The sequence below is a fragment of the Onychostoma macrolepis genome, chromosome 05 (assembly GCF_012432095.1).
Source record: "Onychostoma macrolepis isolate SWU-2019 chromosome 05, ASM1243209v1, whole genome shotgun sequence".
In the NCBI taxonomy this organism is placed as follows: domain Eukaryota; kingdom Metazoa; phylum Chordata; class Actinopteri; order Cypriniformes; family Cyprinidae; genus Onychostoma; species Onychostoma macrolepis.
In genome coordinates this window covers 37,383,277-37,406,743 of record NC_081159.1, presented here as the reverse complement: position 1 = coordinate 37,406,743, position 23,467 = coordinate 37,383,277, and the positions used below count along the sequence as shown (strand labels likewise).

The window sequence follows — 23,467 nt, the reverse complement described above, 5'->3', positions numbered from 1 at the left end:
AACAGTTTTATTTATATTACATTATTTACACATTATGAGCACATAACCCAACCCCTGCCCCTAAATTTGTCAATAAAACACAAGATATAACAGGCAGATACAACTACTGTCATAATTTATTCAAAAATATTAATATTCCAAGTCTTCCGAGGCAAAACATTTGATTTGTGAGAGGAGTAGAGCGTTAAGCTCATCCCGTATGCAGTCTGTGCGCGAATTCAAAAATGCCGCCAGAAGAAGCCTTGGTTGTGAAATGCTATTGGCTCTTGTGTGTCTCGTGACCGATTGCGTTTTGCTGTTCTGACAGGCTATTGGCTCTTCTGTGTCTCGTGACCAATTGCGTCATGCTACGGGACTTGAGTATCTTTTGAATGAGATGTGAGCGTTAACGGAGCGGGATCATTTTCAGCGATTAAAACCTTATGTTTTGCTCTCTTCTTCTCATAAAGACTTCGTATGGCTTCAGAAGACCTGGAATGCAGCACGACTTGTTTGTAATGCTTTTATACTGCTTGTTTATGGGCAGTTTTGCAATAAACACCGGTGACTTAACTTACATTTGCCTGTTAACTGTTACGTGTTTTATGTTGTTCTGAAGTGGGTAGGTTTAGGGTAGGGGTGGGTAAGGTGCTCCAATAAAAGTATAAATGTATATAAAATTATTTATATTTTTACAAATGCATGCAAACCATTAAACTAAGACAAACAACTGAAAACAACGGCGGAGAACGTATTGTCATTTTCCATAAGCGTCTTGACCTGACGCATAAGGGGCCATTCACATATCGCGCCTAAAAGCGTGGAAAACGCTAGGCGCGCCGCTTTCTCCTTTTTCCAAAGCGCTCTGGCGGTTGCACTCGGAGGCGTCTGTCGTTGCTAAGCAACCATCAGCTGCACTCTCCGTTACAACAAGGAAATTTCAGCAATGGATTTCCACCACCGAAAAACCCTTGCTGTAACTCTGTTACAAGATTTATTCTGAAGAAAAGTAAAAACGCCGCATTGTTTGGGTGTAGCTGCTCCTCCATTTTTCTGTTGAGGTTTCAAATTAACGGCAAAGGTGAGGAAGCTGATTGGTTGGTTCTTGTCACATGACCAGCGGTGCGCTGCGGCATTCTGAAAAGTTGAGAGTGTTTTATCTCGATGCGGCGCGGACGCCGCCTGGAAAAAATGAGCGCGTCGCACCGCTGCGCGTCGCGACCGCGTCGCTTCCATTATGAGCGCGCATACCGCGCGTCTACATTTGAAATAACGAACTTGAGCGCGCAAAAGACGCGATATGTGAACGGCCCCTAAAGCAAGCAATTGAAAGCAATGGAGTTCCTATTTTGTCATATAATGACGCCTAGGCGCACTTTTGGCGTCTTCATAGTGACGCCGAAGGCGTTTGACCATGCTTCAGTTTTTGACGCCTTGGGAGTGAGAATGGGTTGGCTGATCGGGTTAGTCGCACAGGTGCTCCTAAATATGTTTTGATAGTCGCACACAGTAGCTACTTTTCAGTCGCCCTGTATAGCCCTGGCAATGTGTCATGATATTTTCTCTTCTTTTTTTTTTAAATTTACGTTTCGCACAACCGCCAAGTCGATGCTGCCTATCCATTTGTGAATAAATATGCTCGACTCTGACTGGGGGGAAGGGGCAAATACACTGGGACCTGACCCAATCGCAATTCTTTATATGCGTGCATATATTTGATATTCTCTCTGTATATTGTATCATTAACTGTTCATTTTCTATGCATCTGTATCTCTTCCAGCAAAATAATATATACAAAACATGAAAAAATATTTTAAAGGTCTTGTCATTATCGTAATCACTTGGTGCCCCCCTATTGGCTGGTGCCCCAGGGCACTCGCCCAATCCCGTCTATGGATAATCCGGCCCTGCTGGGCAAGTTAACGTGTTATTATCGCGTTAACGCATTGATTAACACCGACAATTATTTTATAGCGCATTAACGCAGTTTAAATAATAACTATTATTATTTTGAAAGTGCTTATAACCACGTCACGACTTCATAAGTGGGATTTATAGGAAGTTTACGATAGAACGTGAAGGCAGCAGAGAAGTGCTCTCGCTCAGCACAGTGGCATCATTTTGTCATTAACTTTGGTTTATTATTTTGAGTCGTTTGGGACGTGGCAGCACACGGCCCTCTCACAATATATTGCTTTACAGATCTATTACTCTTGCCGCTCAGAAACGTTCACACAGTCATCCCCCGGCGTGGTTACAGCTCACGCTCACTGATCTATATAAAACGTAACCATGCTCTGGTCCACCCCTTCCAACCGAGCCAGGGCTAAACGAACCACGCCCGAGTGCGGCACGGAGCGATCACACTAGTCAAACGAACCGGGCTTTGGGGGGGTCAAACTCGCTCGGCACGGTTAAGATTGCCTAGTGTGAGTACACCCTTATCCCACACACACTCTACCCGCCCGCATCCGCACTCGCCCATCAAGTGTTGTCCCGCAGCGCACTCTGTTGCGTTGGGTCCCACGATCGCGCAGGTCTCTGAGGGTGTACTCAAGGTGTACTTAAGGTGTACTTAAGGTGCCTGTTATAATGTTATGATCGAGGCTCTGGACTCTGAGCTTAACTTGTTTTTCTATAACAAACTATACAATATTTTCTATAAAAGCGTTAATGCTCTAGCAGTAGCTTTGGTTTTTTTTTATTTGATTACATTAATATTCTAAGTTGAAATTTACAAGAAATATTTTTAACTGCTACTATGTAAAAGGAATACTGCTGTAAAAAAAAAAAAAAACCTTATTCGTGTTTGCAAACCACTTCATATAGCAGTACTTTTAAATGAAAAAAGTGCACAATACACTACTTTTGAATGCATTATTGAATTTTGTGCATAACAATTAATGCATTAAAATTTAAAATAGTAAAAAATGTAATCGTTGCCCAGCACTAGTAATAATATTTCACAATATTACTGTTTTTACTGTATTTTTAAATAAATAAAGCCTTGTGAGCAGAAGAGACTTGCAGAACCTGATTTTACCAAGTGCGACATGTTCCTGGATCAACATCTTTGTTGACCCTGGAACAACATTGTGATGAACCAATCAGATTTGAAGAACCAGTTTATAGTTTTTGTGAAGTTTAGGCTTACAATCAGTGTCATTCTTCTATAATTTCCTCTGATTTTAGGGATTACTAAAGTTAGTTTATTAGATTATTAAGGTTAGGTTTAGGTTTAGGTGTAGGGATATAGTCAATACTCAATTTTTAGATTACAATGTTGTTCCAGGGTCAACAAATTATGTTGACCTAGGAACACATCTAACTTAGCAAAATCAGGACGTGAGAAAACTTTCAAAATCAAATACCTTACAGACTGAATATGTTTGAACAGTAGTGTACTTCACCAATAATGCTCCATTTCCTGGAAATATAGGCTGGATTTCTTTTATACTAATTGCAAACGGTACCTGAGTTCAGATGGACTCCAAACAGCTCTCCTAATGATGAACTCTCTAATGGACTTGTAGTGTGGTTTGCTGAACTGTTATAGGCTATTTCATTTACGCATCAACATTGTTGAAATTTCTCCTGAAGTTTCAATAATTTCCATTACATGAGAAAAGTTTGAGTTCATGTTGAGATCTTCGATGTTTGATTGCAGACTTGGTAAATCAGAGCACAAGTTAAAACCTTGAGATCTCTTCTGAAACTCTGAAAAGTCTTGTAAATTTTCTATAAAAAAAAAATAAAAAATAAAAAATAAATAATATATATATATATATATATTTATATATTAGGGGTGTCAACGTTAACGCGTTAACGCATGCGATTAATCTAAAACGTATAACGCGTTAATATTTTTTTTAACGCTAATTAATCGTTTGATAGGGTTTGACCCAACTTCTTCCAGTCATCGCAGCGCGGAAGGTTATCTATCATTAGGCGCGGTCGACTTTAAGCGGCGCTGCGCAGAATGGTCAGTGTATGACATCAAAGTACCGCGAGAGCGATAAGAGAGCAGACGGATCCTATGCTTTTGAATGGCTCTCGCGGTACTTTGATGTCATTCACTGACCATTCTGTGCAGCGCCGCTTAAAGTCGAACGCACCTATTGTCTGATAAGGCTACAGTGAACCAGTGTTGCCAGGGTAGCGGCACAAGTGGGCTATTTTGAAAATACAGTCGCGGAAAAAACTGCGTTTTTTTGGGCTACTTTTATAATGTACCGCGGCCGCCCAAATAGACAAATAAAGATTAAAATAGATCCTTTTACTAATGTGTATTATACTTGGAATGTATCCCTGGCAACTTAAGAATGGAGGAGGCGGTTGTAACATCACAAACAACGTGAGTTTCAGCAGAGCATACATGTTAAGGCTTTTACACAGCAGAAATAAACATGACAACAGCCACTATAGATTATATAAAATAATAAACACATGATTCCGATAGGATGTTTGTATGTGATTTTCTTGAGTTAAAGGTGTACATCTGAAATGCTCATTTGTGCAGCATATAAAATGCTATAAATAGCATATTTTAACAACAGTAAACGACCAAATTCCCAAAAGGAAGTTATTACAAACACTCGATGGTGGTTTGAAGTGAGTTCTGAGTAAAAGTGTAGGCCTACTATTAATCTCATAAATTGACTTATGAAGCATGATCAGAGGCGAACCAAGATGAAGTGGGGGCCCCAGGCAAAATTAATAGATGAGGCCCTTCTAAAAGATTATTTTGTTAATATACCTTTGTTACCTAGATATATATTTATACAACATACAAAAAGTAGTCAAAACACATAATATAACATAAATAGTTTAGCACATCCAGCGTAACGCGAGAGGGAGCCCCCTAGGGGGGATGCAGATATATTGCTCCATGTTACGTGTATATTATTAATAATGACATTTCCGATTGTTCAAATGGTCAGCTGTCGGGGGCCCCCTCAAAATGCGGGGCCCCAGGCAATTGCCTGCCTTGCCTGCCCTATTGCTACGCCTCTGAGCATGATGCTAATATTAGTTCTAATGCAGCTGCAGAACAGGTCCAATTCTTCTTCATAATGCATTTTGTCATAATACTTCACGTACGGTCGCAAGAAAATGTTTTGTTGTATTTATTTAGAAATACTTTTGATAATAGTTGGGTAAATGTATACTGGGATTGAAGCGATGTGGCTTGGTAAACGTTTTATTGCCAGTTTAAAGGCTGATAATGGCTGAATAAAAACAAAAGAATAATGATAAAATAATAATAATGATTATGTCTCATATGTCTCGGCTTCTTACTCCAACTGTCCCTTTATCTGGAGATGCAGCCGCAGAAGTTCCCCACCGAGCGCTCCAAGGTAGCTTTTTTAATTTCTCTCCTGTCCGGGAGAGCGTTAAATTGGGCTAAAGCAATATGGGACGCCAATACTGCCATAATTAATTCCTATGAAGCTTTTACCCGTCATTTTAAGGAAGTGTTTGGATCAGCTACCGGAGCGCTCTCGGTGTCTGACCAACTCCTCAACCTCCGTCAAAACACTTCTTCCACCCAGGAATACACTCTGCAGTTCCGCACTCTGGCGGCCTCAAGCGGCTGGAATGAAGCGGCGCTCATCAGTGCCTATCGACAAGGTTTGGAGCCTTCTATTCGCAGACAAATGGTGATTTACGATGATTCCTTGGGATTGGAAGGATTCATGCAACGTGCTAATAGAATTTCCCAGCGTCTCACCGCCTGCGACATGTCCGAAGCCGCTCACCAGCCCATCTCACCCGCTGCCACCCCTCCAGTACCAGAGCCCATGCTCGTTGACACGGCTCGTCTCTCTAACCGTGAACGTGGAAGACGTTTAACATCAGGCTTGTGTCTTTACTGTGCCTCAGCGGAACACTTCATCAAGGCCTGTCCCATTAGACCCCCACGCCCCTGCGGTGAGTACACTTCAAACCAATCCCCTGATCTCCAAACTGTCAGTTATCTCAGTACAACTACTCACCCCTCTGCAATCCGTTTCAGCTACAGCCTTGGTCGACTCGGGCTCCTCGGGGAACTTTATCTCCCAGGACTTCGCCAGTCGTCTCCGCCTGTCCCTCCAACGACGATCCCAGGAGCTCCGAGTCGAGACGATCAATGGAAAGCCGCTAGGACGTGGGCGGGTCCAGTATGAGGTTCCAGCTATGCCACTCAAGGTGGGAATCCTGCATGAGGAGGAAATAAAATTTCTGGTACTGGAGAGCTCCACCGTGGATATCATCCTGGGACGCTCCTGGCTCATCCTCCACTCTCCGGTAATCAGATGGGAGACCAGTGAGATAATCCGTTGGGGTGAAGGATGCCATCAACAGTGTCTCAAGAGAATTCCACGACCAACTTCTAAGTTCTCAGAACTCCAAGTGGCCTCCACGCGGATTGAGAGTCCTGACTCCGAGAAAGTTCATGAAGTCCCATCTGATTACAGGGCGTTCCAGGATGTCTTTTGTAAGCAGGCAGCCACACAACTACCACCTCATCGGCCATGGGACTGTGCTATAGATCTGCTGCCTGGGTACAAACTCCCCAAGGGTCGAGTATACCCTCTGTCCATCCCGGAGCGCGGGGCTATGGAGGAATACATCGAGGAGGCTCTCAAACAGGGATATATCCGGCCATCCAGTTCTCCAGCGGCTTCAAGTTTTTTCTTCGTGGGTAAGAAGGACGGGGGCTTGCGGCCTTGTATTGACTATAGAGCCCTCAACTCTCAAACCGTCAAACTCCCCTATCCACTTCCCTGGTCCCGCCGCCTCGAGGAACTCCGTGGGGCCCGCATCTTCTGGCTGGACCTGCGCAGCGCATATAACCTCGTTCGGATCAGGAAAGGGGACGAGTGGAAGACCGCCTTCATTACTCCGTCTGGCTACTATGAGTATCGGGCCTTGCCAACGCCCCTTCAGTATTTCAGGGGTTCATGAACGAGGTGTTCCGGGAGTTCCTCCATCGTTTCGTCGTGGTGTACATTGATGACATCTTGATATACTCCCGGAACCTGGCCGACCATCGCCACCACGTTGCGCAGGTCCTCGAGAGGCTTCGATACCATCAGCTCTACCTCAAACTGGAAAAGTGCGAGTTCCATCGCCCCACGGTACAGTTCCTCGGTTACATCATTGGCGAAGAAGGAATACAGATGGACCAGGGGAAGGTATCTGCTGTCTCCACCTGGCCCATTCCCCAAACGATCAAGGAACTCCAGAGGTTTCTAGGATTTGCTAATTTCTATCGCCGCTTTATCAAAGATTTCAGCATGCTCACAGCTCCACTTACCACCTTGCTCCGAGGAAAACCCAAGTCCCTGTCCTTCAATCCCAGCGCCCACGAAGCCTTCGACGCCTTGAAGAAGGCATTCAGTACGGCCCCTATCCTCCGCCATCCCAACCCCGATCAGCCTTTCGTTGTGGAAGTGGACGCCTCTGACACCGGCGTCGGGGCCGTATTGTCACAACATTATGGCGAGCCTCCCAGCCTCCAGCCCTGCGCTTATTATTCGAGAAAACTGACCCCCGCGGAGCAGAATTATGACATCGGCAACAGAGAACTCCTAGCCATTAAACTGGCCCTTGAGGAGTGGCGGCACTGGCTGGAGGGAGCCCAACATCCATTCAATGTCATCACCGATCACAAGAACCTCCAGTACCTCCGTGAAGCCCGACGACTCAACTCCCGTCAAGCCCGGTGGGCCTTATTCTTCACTCGATTTCACTTCACCATCACCTACCGTCCCGGAAACCGAAATGGCAAGGCTGATGCCCTTTCACGTATCTATTCACCAGATTCCCCCACCGATCCAGAACCGATTCTCCCTCCAGCCCTCATAGTAAATCCCATCGTCTGGAACATTGACGACGACATCCGAGCCGCCACCCTCACCGAACCTGCTCCGCCGAGGCCCAGAAGGAAGACTTACGTCCCCACGGATCTTCGGATACCCCTTCTGGGCTCAGTTCACTCCTTGCCGGGCTCTGGACACCCAGGCAGACAGCGGACCCTCTCGCTCCTCCAAGCTCTCGGTACTGGTGGCCCAGTATGTCCCGTGATGTCACCCGTACGTCCAGAGTTGCTCAGTCTGCGCCATGTCTTCCACTCCTCGTCAGCTACCGGTGGGCAAGCTCACTCCTCTCCCTATTCCTCGCCGACCGTGGTCCCACATCGAATCGACTTTGTGACGGATTTACCAGACTCAGACGGGAGCACATGTGTACTGGTAGTCGTGGATCGATTCTCCAAGGGTTGCAAACTGATTCCCCTTTCAGGCTTGCCCACCGCGATGGAAACCGCAGAACACCTCTTTCACAACGTCTTCCGCCATTATGGAATCCCCGAGGACATCGTTTCCGACCGTGGACCTCAGTTCATTTCCCATGTCTGGAAGGCCTTCTTCCGCCTACTAGGAGTCACAGTGAGTTTGTCCTCGGGTTACCATCCCCAGACAAATGGCCAGACTGAGCGGAAGATTCAAGAACTTGGACGGTACCTCCGGGCATACTGTTACGAAGATCAACACAGCTGGAGCCGTTTCCTCCCGTGGGCCGAGTATGCACAGAATTCCCTCAGGCAAGACACCACCGGCCTAACTCCCTTCCAGTGCATACTCGGTTACCAACCACCGCTCTTCCCGTGGACGGGAGAGCCGTCTGAGGTTCCAGCTGTGGACCACTGGTTCCGGGTGAGCGAGAGAGTGTGGGACTCAGCGCACGTCCATCTGCAACGGGCAGTGCGGAGACATAAGGCCTTCGCAGATGCCCGCCGTAGGTCTACTCCCACCTATCATCCTGGAGATAGAGTGTGGCTCTCCACCCGGGATCTGCGACTCCGCCTGCCCTGTAAAAAGCTGAGTCCCCGCTATATAGGTCCGTTCAAGATTCTGAGGCAGATCAATGAGGTTGCATATCAGCTCCAGCTCCCTCCCAGGTACCGAATTCACCCCACATTCCACGTGTCCCTGTTAAAACCCTGTTCTTCTCTCACCCCAGATTCACAAGAACCGGACGAGCCTCCTCCTCCTGACATCCTGGACCAACCTTCCATCTACCAGGTCCACGAAATCCTGGATTCACGGCGGCGGGGAGGCCGACTGGAGTACTTAGTCGACTGGGAGGGCTATGGACCTGAGGAAAGATCCTGGGTGGCCAGGGACGACATCCTTGACCCCCTATTGCTCCAGGAATTCCATCGCAACCATCCTAACCGTCCTGCACCCAGAGGTCGAGGTCGCCCCCGTCGCCGTGTAAGGGCGTCAGGAGCCGCCCCTGGAGGGGGGGGTAGTGTCAGAGAGTCACTGTCTCCGTCATCACCAGGAATCACGAGATCGCAATCACCTGCATTCTAATCACCAGCACCTGCGCACCCTCATCAGCACTCCCATAAAGCACTCCCACTCTCTGGCATTCATCGTCCGGTCTACGGTTCACACCCTGAACACAGACCAGGCTCCTCTTTTCCTGTAACTCTCTTGTGCTTCATCCTCAGATCTCCCCTGTGACACTCCACCGTTACTCCAGCGAATACATACGATTACTTCCATTGCTCCCCGGATACTCACTCCCAAGGACATTACTCTTTACCCCTTCCTGGACCCTCATCAACTCCCTCACCTCCTCTGTTTATTCATTCATTTAATTAAAGTCACATTGCACCTCTCACCCTTGGTTATCGGCTCAGTTTGTGACATATATATATATATATATATATATAGGCCTATATATAAATATGAGAAGCAAAAAGACAGAGAAAGCATTTTGTTACACAAACAATTAAAATTTAACAACAATTAACAGGAATGTTTTATCAGAGCTCAATTCTTCTGGGTCTGATCCGATTTCAGTTTTCTGACTCTTTGGCTGAATGGTTATAGCCATACCAATTCATTTGAGTGTGTATAACTGTGTATGTGTGTGAGTGTTTTTGTGACAGATGAGGACATAAATTTGTATAATGACAAGGGTATGGCATATAGGTATTACAAGGAGAAGGTGACTTTTCAGGACATTACCCCATGTCCCCACTTTTCAAAACGCTTATAAATCACACAGAATGGAGTGTATTGAAAATCTTAAATAGCACAACATTTTCTGTAAGGGGTAGGTTTAGGTGTAGGGTTGGTGTAGGGCAATAGCACATACAGTTTGTACAGTATAAAAACCATTAATCCTATGGGATGTCCCCACAGGTGTGTGTGTGTGTGTGCGTGTGCGTGTGAATGTGTGTGTGTGTGTGTGTGTGAGTGAATGTGTTTGTTTTGCACTCTTGATGTTTTAAAGTGTAACCCTTTCTGTGCTGTCCACTTTTTTTTGCTGCATTGCAGCTGAGTTGTTGCTTTTATTTTACATATTTGCTGTGATACAGTCACACTAGTTCATAGTAGGGGTGTAATGATTCTGACGATACGATGCATCGATGCCACGTGTAAAATATCGATATCTGTAGTATAAATATAGGTAATCGTACCTATTAAGCTCACCAAAATCTACATTCAGACATTTTTAGTGCACAAGATATTGGTTTCAGTACAAAAAGTTATGTTAAAATAAAATATTAATCTCTCACACAAAAATATTTAATTTTATTTTAAATGGCAAAAGCATATCAATTAAGATATACATCATTAAATTCAAAAAGTCTGGCTGTGCTTAATGGGTACATTTTTGTACCCTTTAAACACACCCCTGTTCCCATTAAGCTCACATCATGTTTTATTAAAAAAATGTTTATTTTAAGGAAAATGTTTAAAGAATAATTGTAAAAATATTTTTTTGAAGGTACAAAGTCAATCACAAAAAACAAACCAAAAAAAAAAAAACAGAACACTAAAATCATGCAACAAGGCATTCAATTTGATCAGTTATATATTCATAGTGAAGTATCATTTAAGCACATTGCAACATCTATACTAGTCCACATTCAGCTGAGTAACACATTCAAAAATCAAATAAAACAAACCAATAAAACATTTAATTCATGGGCATGAACACAGAACCTAGCCTCATTGTGAAACCTCTTTTTAAATGGATGTCAACTTAGTCTCTTATGGCTGGAATACACTGCACGATTTTTGCCCCGATTTTCCACAGATTTACAGTCTGGAAAAGTCGATGCTAGTTGCCAAAGATCAGAGCCAGTCAGATTTGAGTTGACAGAATCCACAGAAAATCGATTCACTTAAATTAAAGTGACAACCATCAGTTAATATTTAAAGTCTGTTTATGAAGTATTTACATTGACGTTCAGTGTGAATGAGCTTAAAGAGAGCACACTGACCTTAATGGGAGCAGCAACAATTTTTTTATAAATTTAATGTATTATTTATTAAAATGTTTGCTAAATAAATAGTCTAGGTCATGTATTAAGTTCATATTTCAATATGAACAACTATTATTAACAATATCTATGAAATTATACTTTTTTCTTATTGATGTCACACTGAAGCTGTGTGATTTTCGTTGTAGTGTACACTTTAAGCTCACCTTAAAATAATATGAAATCTTTAAAAATTACATGTAAATAAACAATAAACTGTCAATTTATAATATTATGGATGTAAAAGTACAAGCCAGTAATGCCTGTGAAGTAATGTGTTAGTGTAGCACAAAATCGTATAGGGTTCAACGGAGCTAAAGGCCCCCCTTAAGAAAAAATGTGCTATTCACTACGCCTAAAATGTATAATTGCATAAAAAATATATACGTTGTATTGAACATTAATAGAGCAGGTTTTGTGTGGAAATAAATCATTCAAGTTGTTTATTTTGTTTAAAAATCTTATAAATGTATGAGGTGGCAAGGGGGGCCTTTTACCCCACACACGGGGTAAAAGGCCACCAGTATGAGGTAAAAGGCACACGGTATTGATTCAAATATGTCAGCTAAAATAATGTTTGTTTTTTTAAAATAATGTCTAAGTTAATACTTGTTCAAAACAATCACTTTAGCAAAGTTTGTACTATTTTCTGCTTATTTTGAAAAATAAAATAATGAATTTTTGTTCAATAAATATACTGTCATTAAAATGTTAATATAAAAAATATATTTTAAAATACAGAAACAAATTCATTTTAATAAGTAAAGATTATGAAAGTATTGAAGGAGATCCAATAATAATTGAATATATATTTACAGTAGTAACAACAAATGCTATTTTATTATATGATATGATTAATATCATGTTTTTAAATATAATGGTTTCATTCTAAACATGGTGATTATATCTAATATGGACACCCAACATAATATATGATATTTACCATCTGAATCTAACCATGTCATGTCAACAAAAGGAAAAGTCAGCAATCTATTAATTATCATGTTAAATGTGCGCCTTTAGCCCCAACAGCAGGGGCGCTTTTTACCCCAAATACCATAATTTTACACATTCTTCGTTATTTAAAAACTGTTGCTTTAATTATCTTAAACAAAACTGAAAATCATAAAGAAGACCTTTGTCTCAAAATATATGCATTAATTTGAGTGAGTCTCATTTGCTACTTAAATCTACAACATTTTAAAATATAAAATATTTGATTAAGTATGCACAGAATCAACTTCGCGCTGCTGCGCGCAATCTTGTCAAAGATCAGATAAATATACACGTGCATCTTGAAAAGCAAATGTTTTGGAAAGTGCTAAGCTATGTTTTTGTGTCATCTAGTGGTTTCGATTAAAGTAATATCAAAGGCGTCTTTTACTTTTAGGTGTCTTTAACCCTGTTGTACCCTACAGCTAGTCAGCTAACTGTGTTCTGTAACATCTGCGCTATGTTGCTAAAACTATATTTTGGATCTAATGTAATTATTTCCCACATCCAAGTTCCAGGTTATAATATGCAAAAGTCTGAACATTAATCTCTTAATTTTACAATAAGTAGTGAAACTTACCCAAAATAAAGGCTTAAACATCTAAAAAATGCACATTTAAGGGGCTTCTCTTTTGGTGAAAGTTTTTAGACAGCTTTCAAAATGGCCGCCAGACAGTGTGAACATATGGAGACTCATATCTCAGTGTGCAATGATCTAATTGACTTGAAATTATAGGAGGTATAGTAACAAACATATCAATTGGTTAAGACATCAAGACATCAAGTAGGATAATAAATTATTTTTTGTTTTTATAATCTGATCTCAAAAATGGAAGTGTGCTTAATGGGTAGGAGAGCTTAATAGGTATGTTTACCCTATATTTTGGCACTGTCCACATTTTCACATAATGTCCGTCTATGCATTACCGGCAACGCGTGCGTTCTCGTTCAAACTCATGTATCAGAACTTGATAAAAGAACTGCCCAAAGGCACAAGGTGCACTCAAAAAAATGGTTTTGTGCCACTGTTCCTTTTATTCAGATATTTTTTGTTAAAACAACACAAATATATTTCATTTTCAGCCAAAACACCATTGTATTGTGTTTAATTAACTTAAACTGTTTAATTTTCCATTTTACTTAATTATCTATCGTTAAACTAACGTAAAGGGTTTCGTTTCGCCATTAAAAAAAAAAACGGATATGACGATTTCGAACGCGTTTGATGAAGACGGCGCGAAGAATGATGCATAGCGTCTAGAAGTACCAGTCAGGTAAGAAAATCTAAAGTTTTCTTTGTGTTAAGCCAAAGTCTTTCATTTGTTAGTGTTTTTAGTATGCTTTTAGTGTTTTGCAGTTATTGTGTAACTGTTTACCGCGCCGTTATGATTTCGTAGATGTGAAAGCGCATGTCTTTCTGTCTTTGTGGAACAGACGATGGGGCGAATTTTTTTTAAATTCAGATGGTTTTCCGTCTTATTACTGATATATGAGCAGTTAAATAAAACCTCCCTGGGCTCTTTCTATCCTACTCAATCAGCTAAAGCACGGAAGCAGGTACAAATAATGCCACATTCGCATACATTTTATCTGCTATTCCTCTTTTGTAACAGCATATGCGTTTGATCACCGTTTTCTTACTTCATCGCTGCCTGATGAAGAAATGAAGGAATGTCACAACTTTACTGACAGAGGAGAAGACAGTTTTGGCAAAAGTAAGTGAAGTGCTGTATCGCCTTTTCATCATTTATTAACAGAAATAATAGTTTCCGCAGGTCCTTAAAATGTCTTAAATTTAGTTGTATCAAATTTAAGGCCATACAAGGTCTTAAATGGTACAATAAAGTATTATGATTTCAAGAGGTCTTAAATTTGGGGACAGAAAGACCAGAATTGCCATGAAGCTTAATATGACTATTTAACTTCAAAAGGCTATGATTACACTGAATAAACATGAGCGACGCAAGTTTCAAAGTCCTGTGCAGCGCTGCTTTGTGTATTGCCGTTACCGGGGAAACAGTTATATTATGCAGTCTAGAAGCGCCACCTGTTGGCAGAAAATAATTATTTTGCTTTTTCAGTTTTTGTTAGAGCAATGTGAAAACTAGCAGTTTTCCAAATGTAATCAGTTTTATTTTTTGTATTCAACTTAGACTAATCTAAATTTTTATGTAACTGAATTAAAAAAAATTATGACCAGTCTTTAAAAAAAAAAAAAAAAAGCTAACTTTTAAGACTAGTCCTAACCTTTTATGCAACAGCCCCCAGGTCTTAAAAAGGTCTTTATAAGTTTTAAATTTGATTTTAAAAATCCTGAAGATACCCCAGATATGTAATCACGTCCACCCTTTTGGAATGATAAACATATTCATTACTCACGCAAATAAATCATTGATTTGTTTTTGATAATTGAATTTGTCTTTGCCGTTAAACTGTATGGGTGTTCTTGTAACAAACTGCACTTCATGTGTTTACAGATTTGTGCAGAATTTGAGACGGAGAGAATTATGTTGGGACCATTAGTGTCAGCAGTCTTTGCCAAAATGGATCCACAATGCAAAACATATGAAGATGTTTGCAAATCGAAGAAGAGTCCTTGGACAAAGAATTAAACCCTCTTGGTGCCCATTACACAGGTAAGAACAATTACACTCAACAAAACCTTGTATTAAAACATTATTTTCTCACTGGCCACTGAGTTTTAGGGTTATGGTTATGGGTATTAACAAATAAAACGGATATAATGAGATTAGGTTTATTAATACAATACATACAAAACATGTGACAGATATTACAAATGCATTAACCATTTAATTTATTTTGAGGCAAGGCGGACGTGTCCAAAAGTGTGTTCTGTAGAGTTTAGCTCCAACACACCTGCCTGGAACTTCTAGTAAGACTTTGTTTTTGTTTGAAAATTCCTAAAAACCTTGATTAGCTGATTCAGGTGTGTTTAAAGGGAGAGTTCACCCAAAAATGAAAATTCTGTCATTAATTACTCACCCTCATGTCATTCCAAACCCGTAAGACCTTTATTTTTGATGAAATCCAAGAGCTTTTTGACCCTCCATAGACCGCAAGGATACTACCACATTCAAGGTCCAGAAACGTAAGAACATCAGTAAAACAGTCCATGTGACATCAGTGATTCAACTGTAATTTTACGAAGCTACGAGAATACCTTTTGTGTGCAAAGAAAATGAAAATAATATTTATTCAACAATTCTCCTCCAAACAGGGGCGTCATGTACTCATTATTTTTGAGGGGGCACGAGTGAAGAGAATTAAAAATTATGGTTGAACCACTGATGTCACATGGACTGTTTTACTGATGTCGTTTCTGTAATCCCGTCTTTTATGCTCACTCAAAAAAATGATTCTTTAAACTAACTTAATTCAATTATGGACAGTGGTTCCACATGTCTACACCACACGAATACTAAATTGAGCTCTCTTCCACTTTTTTGTGCATGGATGAATCAATACAGACAAAATTGCATCAAAATGCGTGTTTTGGTGAATATCCAAGTAAACACAGTCGGTTAGGCATATGTCTTAACGTAAACAGTTGAGAAAGAAAACACACGTGTATCAGTAGGCTAAATTGAATCCATGCTTTCATTCTTAAAGTGAAAGCAAACTAATAATAAATCTAATGCTGTCAAAGAAAAATACAAGTGCTCACTGCTCCTGACTAACAACTGACTTTTTGTAACATCAAAAATGATTAATCTATATATAATTTATACAGTGAAGACTATGTAGTTATTTTGCATTTGATTATTACATTTCTGTAGCGTACCTGAAAATGTATTTTAGACTGAGCAGAAAAACCTGAAAAAGCACTGTTTATTGAATTTGTGTCTTTGTTCTATTGTATTTATTTTCTGTTATTGCTTGTAATTTGGTTATCTGTAGAAAATATTTTTAGCACTGAGCATATAGTAGAAGCCAGAATAGTTTTTCCAATTGTTTATTTTCTTTATTACGATGGCGTTTTAGTGCCTCGTTAAAAAATAAAAAAAATCTAAGATTACGAGATTAAAGTCGTAATATTTCGAGAATAAAGTCGAAACTACGAGAATAAAGTCGAAATATTACGAGAATAAAGTCAAAATGTTTCGAGAATAAAATCGAAATGTTTCGATCATTTAAATCGTAGAAATTAAAGTTATAATATTTTGAGAGTATATAGCCTATATCGCGCATGCAAATTGCCCGCGTTGAGAGCACCGGGAGAAGTTGCCGGGCCACCGGAATTGATTTGAATATTGTTGCATCCGAGCGGCCGCATCATCTTACTGGGATGTCAATTTTAAGGACTCGCGGGAACAGCTTAATATCAAGAATATGATATTTATTAACAGACTGAACAGGAACAACTGTTTATCTTAACATCAGCTCACACACTCAATCGACATTCCTTTGGGGGGCGCTGTAGCACTCTTATTTAACCCTTTTTTTAAAACACTACAAATATAGCTATGTGGGATTATTAGCAGAAATCATACCATGTGTCATACTCGCGGGGACAGTATGCTTAGAAATAATATTTCATGTCTTCCATTGCATTCATTATTTGTAGTGCGCCAGCCACACAATAGCAATAGCTTAAGCTTTGTGCTTTTAGTGCTTTTAATATAAAACAAAGTCTCAGCTTTCAAAATCAGTTTTACAACGAAACACAAATAATGTGATTTTCAAGATCTTTAATGTGGCGTGACAGATCGCTGTATTTATGTGAATAAATTCATTGAATTATTGTGAAAATTCCACCACCTGCTCCGCAAAAACGTCCCAAACTTTCATTCCTCACATAGCCTGTTTAATTAAACAGCAATAAAACGTTCTAAAGGTTGAAGTGGACTCAAATTTGTTAACATACGTTATATTGTTGTCTTTTCTGCTGTAAACGTTAAGTGACTATTTACAAACTGTTTTATTCATGGTATACTGTAAATGAGGACATAATATTTAATGTCTTCCATTCATTATTTGTAGCGCGCCAGCCAACCAACCAGTAATCGCAACAATTTTGTGCTTTGTTGCTTTTACACACAGCTCAGCTTTCAAATTCTGCCGGTTTTATAACGAAATACAAATTATAAATGTGTTTTTGCTCTTTATTTCAAGTTTATAGCAAGATATAAATTGAAGGAACATCATAAGGCATAAAAAAAAAAGTTTAGCCTAATTTATAATGAAAATGTCTCGCCGTTCGTTATTGTAATCGGAAAGATGATTGACTCACATGCCGCTTAGCAAACACATTATTGCAATAGCCTACATATTGTTTGTATTTCGCTATAAAACTGACAGATTTTGAAAACTGAAATTTGGAATATCTCCCGGTGCTCCCAATCCGGGCCATTTGCATGAGCAAAAGGCTAGAATAGCCTATCTCAAAATATTATAACTATATAATCTTTATTCTCAAAACATTTCGACTTTATTCTCGTAGTGTTTCGACTTTATTCTCGTAATGTTTCGACTTTATTCTCGTAATGTTTCGACTTTATTCTCGTAGTTTCGACTTTATTCTCGAAATATTACGACTTTAATCTCGTAATCTTAGATTGATTTTTTTTTTTTTTAACGAGGCACTAAAACGCCGTCGTACTTTATTATTATTAAAAAAAAAAAAAGTGTATAGGCCTATATTTTTTGTTGTGAATGTCCCAACTGAGGTGTGTGAAAATTTCTGATAAATGTTCATGTTATATATTTTGGTTGCACTTGTGAGTTAATAAAAATGTATATGGTTGTTTAAAATAGGTAGGCCTATATAATATCCGATATACTCCTGTATCGAATCGAATCATAATCGTATCGCAGAATTTTTTGAGGTATCGGCAAATATCGTATCGCTGGGTATGAGAATCGATATCGTATTGTACCGTGACGAACCATCCGATTTACACCCCTAGTTCATAGGTGTGTGTGTGTGTACGTGTGAATGTGACAGGATTAGGGTTTCACCCCGTCATTGCTGTGTACATTTTTCTGCATTGTGGCCGATTTGTACATTGTACACTCAAAAATTCTCTGAATTGTTCGTGTTTTTGTCGATTTCCCATTAATTTCCTATGGTTGGTCATTTTTGACTGAAGGCCTATTTTTTTTTTTACGACCACTTAGCCTGCTCGAATCATGCCCTCAATTTTTTTTCTTTTTTTGTGTTCACATTCCAAATGCCATAAAAGTCTCCAAGTTTCTTACCATTTTGATGAAGCCGTAATTTAAAAAAAATTCTAAACAGAAAATTTTTCGGTCAAAAGTGACCGAAGAGCACCAGAGGGTTAAAGTGAAAAAATGGTGCTTATCAGTAGCGCTTTGTGTAGTTACTGTAAACATAATGCAGTGCTCCTTGACTTACTGTGTTGTATATAAAGTTTCCTCAGAGAGTCACCCACAAACATGACATTCAGTTGTCTGCAGTAAACTCTGGTCACGGGTCACCTCATGTTTCTGGAGGTTCTGTTCAGAGTTTTGGCATGTTCATGTTTAGCTGTTTGCTCCCACCCGTTTGACTCACAGAACCGCTCTGAACATGGTCCAAGATGTGCCTGAAGCAAAAACATTGCTAGACAATCTCCGAACACATTTTATCTGACTCACACGTGATGGGCAATGAGAGACACTCATTTAGTCAGCTTCCTTTTGTCCGCTGCACATGGATTGACTGAACAACAATTGGGCTGTTATTAAAACACGAAGTGTGTGTGAATGCTGAGCCATTCTGTCAGAATAAAAATGATATCTCACTCCAAACTTTCTCAGATTAAAACCTGTGTTGTATCTTGCTCTGTCCTCATCCACTATAGCTGCTCAAACATGTAGGCCTAAAATTTAAATTTGTCTGTGAATTGCATTTAAAATGCCCATGCATTTGGATTACATCCTTTTAACAAACTAATAACTAACTTAATGTGATGCATATTCGTCAGTCATACATGAATGAAACGGCTCAGATTTGTGTAATTGCACTAATTAATGGAATGTGTACACAACAACCATTTTCTTTAGAAATTTCTCATCAACAAATCCAGTTTGATTCAATCTCACACTAATTGAATATTTTTTGTTCCATTTAAACCATCTTTATACTTTTTATCTGAGTAAATGTAATTGTTTTCACAATAAACAGATTTATGAAAATATTAAAATAAAATTAAAAAAATGCAAATAGTTAATAAATAATAAACTGTACCATGATTTCTTTGAGTGCAGAAATCTGACCTGTTTCATTTCTGTGACTCACAAATATGCATCACATTAAGTTAATTAGTTTATGATAAAACTATGCAATCCAAATTGTATATGCAATTCAAATACATAAATCTTAAATTAACTAATGTTAACCAAGATTAATAAATATTGTAACAAATGTATTGCTTATTGTTAGTTAATGCTAGTTATTATATTAATTAATGTGATCTAATGTGAACAGTAAATTTTACATTTTTAATATTTTGAATGAATGTTTTTCATATTTATTTTAATTTTAGTTAATGTTTTAGTATTTTTTTTGTGTGTTTTTGTCATTTTAATAAATGCCAATTGTGAAAAGCTTGTAATGGAATTTAAAAAAAAATGAGACCTTTGTTGACTTCCTCGGTTGTCAATGAAAGCCTGTAGACTGATTTTAACATGAAGGACTCCGGACGTTTTTGTTGGGAGACTTACACACACTCCAGAGAGACACTCTTCCGTTCTGACCGCTGGTGTCGCTAATAACAAAAGTTTCTAAATTCTGCATATCTAACCAGCTCAACTAGAATAACCTTGCTTCTTAGCATCCATTTCCACAGTATTTCCTGGAATTGGCAATCCATTGACAACATCTTTATGTACTCACTGAGTTAACTAAACCACCGTCAAGCACGTCCTGATATTGGCGAGTTAGACGTGTTCCTGGGTCAACATATTTTGTTGACTCTGGAACAACATTTTAATCCAAAAATATAATCTTAAACATATTCCTACAACTAAACCTAACCTTACCAATGAGTAATCCCTAAAATCAGAGGAACTGATAGATGAATTACACTGATGTACAGGCACCAAACACTGATTGTAATCCTAAACTTCACAAAAATTATAAACTGGTTCTTGAAATCTGATTGGTTAATCACAATGTTGTTCCAGGGTCAACAAAGATGTTGACCCAGGAACACGTCGCACTCAGCAATATCAGGTTGTGTCCATCGTCAACAGAGCGTCATGTTTTGTTTACATTTGTAAGGCTGTTTTGCAGAGGGGCCGCTCTTGAAAATTTGCCATGTCCACTTATTATAAGCCATGATTATTAAGCTTCTTTGGGCTTATTGGTTGCGTTTGACTAAAAAAGCGATTCAGTTTATGGAGATAAAGTAGGCATGCGCATGAATTTAAGTTTATTATAGACTTATTTATGTTTGCCTTTTTAAAGTAAGATCTGGCAACATGGAAAGACATACCTCGTTCCCTGTGATTTTTTGCACCACAACTCTGATATGTGTTTAAATACGTCATTAACAACTTCATTTTGGTTCTGTACACACTACATATAATTTCAGTAAATGCAGTTGCCACTACCTGCATTATCAGGAATTAATTTGTTTGGAGAATGCACTTGTGACTCCCGTAAACTATTGAACTCTGTGTGTACAGAACAGGATTGATGACTAAATGGTGAACTGAGAACCAAATTTAGCTGCACCATTTACGTGGCCTTTATGTACTCATTGAGTTAACTCTGGGGAACTACTGGAAGTTGACTGAACTAACTCAGTGTTCTGGAACCAGCATAGCCCGAATACACAAGGTTTGGGTTAATGCAACAATAAGTTCACCTCGTTTTCACCGCCTACAGGTGTCAGCATGGAGTCCAGAACCACTGGGACTAATAGGAGGAATAAGAGCCAGAAAAACATGAACAAAATCTGATTTATTTTCTTAAATCCCAGCTGTCAGAGAAGCAGGTTTATAAGGGCTGACCTGTGCCACCCAGCCCATGTGAAGCACTGTGATGTGAGATGAGAGACTCGGCTATAACTTAGTTGAAAGAGAACTCAATGGACTCATTCTGGCCTGGAGAAAATTTAATATGCAGTAGCGCACGGCACAAAATAAACTCTCACAGTGTATCTTTCAAGTCACATTGACAAAAAATTGATCAAAATCAGGTTTAGGTTTTGGATGACAGGCAGATCAACTTATCGGTTTGCTTTGCTCTGTCCACAGAAGAGTGTTTGAGAAACATAGTCACATTTCACTGTTCGCCTCCATAAACCTCTCTCAAAATAATTGAATCCACGACAACACTGACCTTTTGTAATGCATTTATTTTAGATTTCACTTCAAAATTGGACCTTCACTTCTTGAGGGCGCTTGGACTGAACTTTCAGTTGTGTTCAGCCTTCAACAATGGTTTATATCAAACTTTGCTTTTTACTTTGCCTTCGGTACATATATCATGTTTCAATGTTTAATGCAGTATTTATGTATTTAAAAACTGTTCTGAATACACTAGCAATACAAGAATGTAAATGTGAACTTTTGAAATGCTCTTTTCTTTGGAAAATCAAGCCAGATGGATCACAAGGCTTCATCACAGGTGACCAGCTTTTATTAAGATCTTAAGTACCAATATTATCTTCCTGCTAGACACTTTTACATATTATCAGTCTTGAAGAAAGAAATATCACATATTTTCATTTCTAAAGGCCCAGCATGTCTCCAGCTCTCTCAGGGTCTCCTGAAGGATTTCAAACACTGTTAGATGAAACAGATATGATCAGATGACAAATATATATAGCGTAATAATGTGTCTTAAAAGTACACCTTAGCATACTTTTAAAAAGAGTAGTTATTACATAAATAATGTACTTTAAAAGAACAGGTTACACTTTATTTTAAGTTGTCCTACTTACAGTGTAATTATACATTTAAGTACCGAGTAAGATTAATTAACTACCACTATATGGCTAGGATTAGGGTTTGTCTTAGGGTTATTTGCTTGTAATTATGCACATTGTTATTATAATAGGTACATGTGACGTGTGACAATTAAATAAAGTGTTACCAAACAATATACTGAAAGTAATGTTTTTGGACAATTGATTGTATTTTAATTGCCATGAAATGGTGCAATTGTTTGAACCTAAATGGGTCGAAAAAGTTCACCTTTATATGTAACTGTTACGGAAGGAGACTCACACAGAGGATTAGAATCAACAGGTAAATGTTTATTGAAAGCAACAGAGGCGATGGGAGAGATGGCAGGTGAGTATAACGTTCAGAGGGGCAATTCAACGGATTGATGAGGTATGTAATGAAGGTTTTCTTTATCTTACAGGAACTCGTGGATGGAACGGATGAAGGACAGACGATAGCACACACCTCACCGCAAAAGGTAATGGAGATGAACAATTGGAGACGCTGGAGACGACAGACGTTGGAGTGGAGTGTAGGAGAACTCACTGGAGAAGGCACAGGAGGTAAGTACACAAAGGAGGTAGGAGTAGCATAGAGAGTCCACTTCGTATGAACGAGACTGGACACTGGAGTGATGTGAGGTGTGTGCTTATGAAGCCAGCTTGATGAGGGTGCAGATGATGTGCAGGTGTGTGCATTCAGTATTCAGATGAGGGTGTGTGCTGTGATTGGGTGGTGAGCGAGCCTGGCCGATCTGTGACAGTAACTTGAAAATTACTTCTGTTGTCTTTGAAATATGGTTAAAGGCTTTAGCACTGCTAAATGTGCTGACAAGTATTCATGATAAACTAAAATATACTTCAATGTCATTTCTATTGAAACTTGTCATGCATTTAACATGTATTTGTAATTAGACATTTGTAATGATGAAGCTGCAGTTTAGTACATTTAAAATAGTTTAACTTTACTTGTAATATCAAATATATCATGTGCTTTAGTATGTTAGTCAACACAACAAAGGTACACAAAAAAGTGTACTTCTGTAAAGCATGATAAAAGATCATTAAAACAATAAATTCAAATGTACTTTAAACTTAAACTTTTAACACTGACATGAATACAAAATGCACATTTTAAAAGTGTATATATGGGTACTTAAGAAACAGTGCTTAAGTGGCTTTTTTTTCATTTACTACCGTATTTTCTGCAAGCTTTTCAGAAATAAACTTTTATGATTTGAAGTGCACA

The 23,467-nt window shown here is 39.2% G+C and overlaps 1 long non-coding RNA gene across 1 annotated transcript; it reads left to right on the top strand.

Annotated features, from left to right (window-relative positions):
- The first annotated feature begins 13,521 nt into the window (after positions 1-13,521).
- Positions 13,522-23,108, top strand: LOC131540049 (uncharacterized). Its single transcript, XR_009271167.1, has 4 exons — positions 13,522-13,575; positions 13,915-14,016; positions 14,779-14,937; positions 22,641-23,108. It is a non-coding gene; the product is annotated as an uncharacterized LOC131540049 (long non-coding RNA).
- The last annotated feature ends 359 nt before the right edge of the window (positions 23,109-23,467 follow it).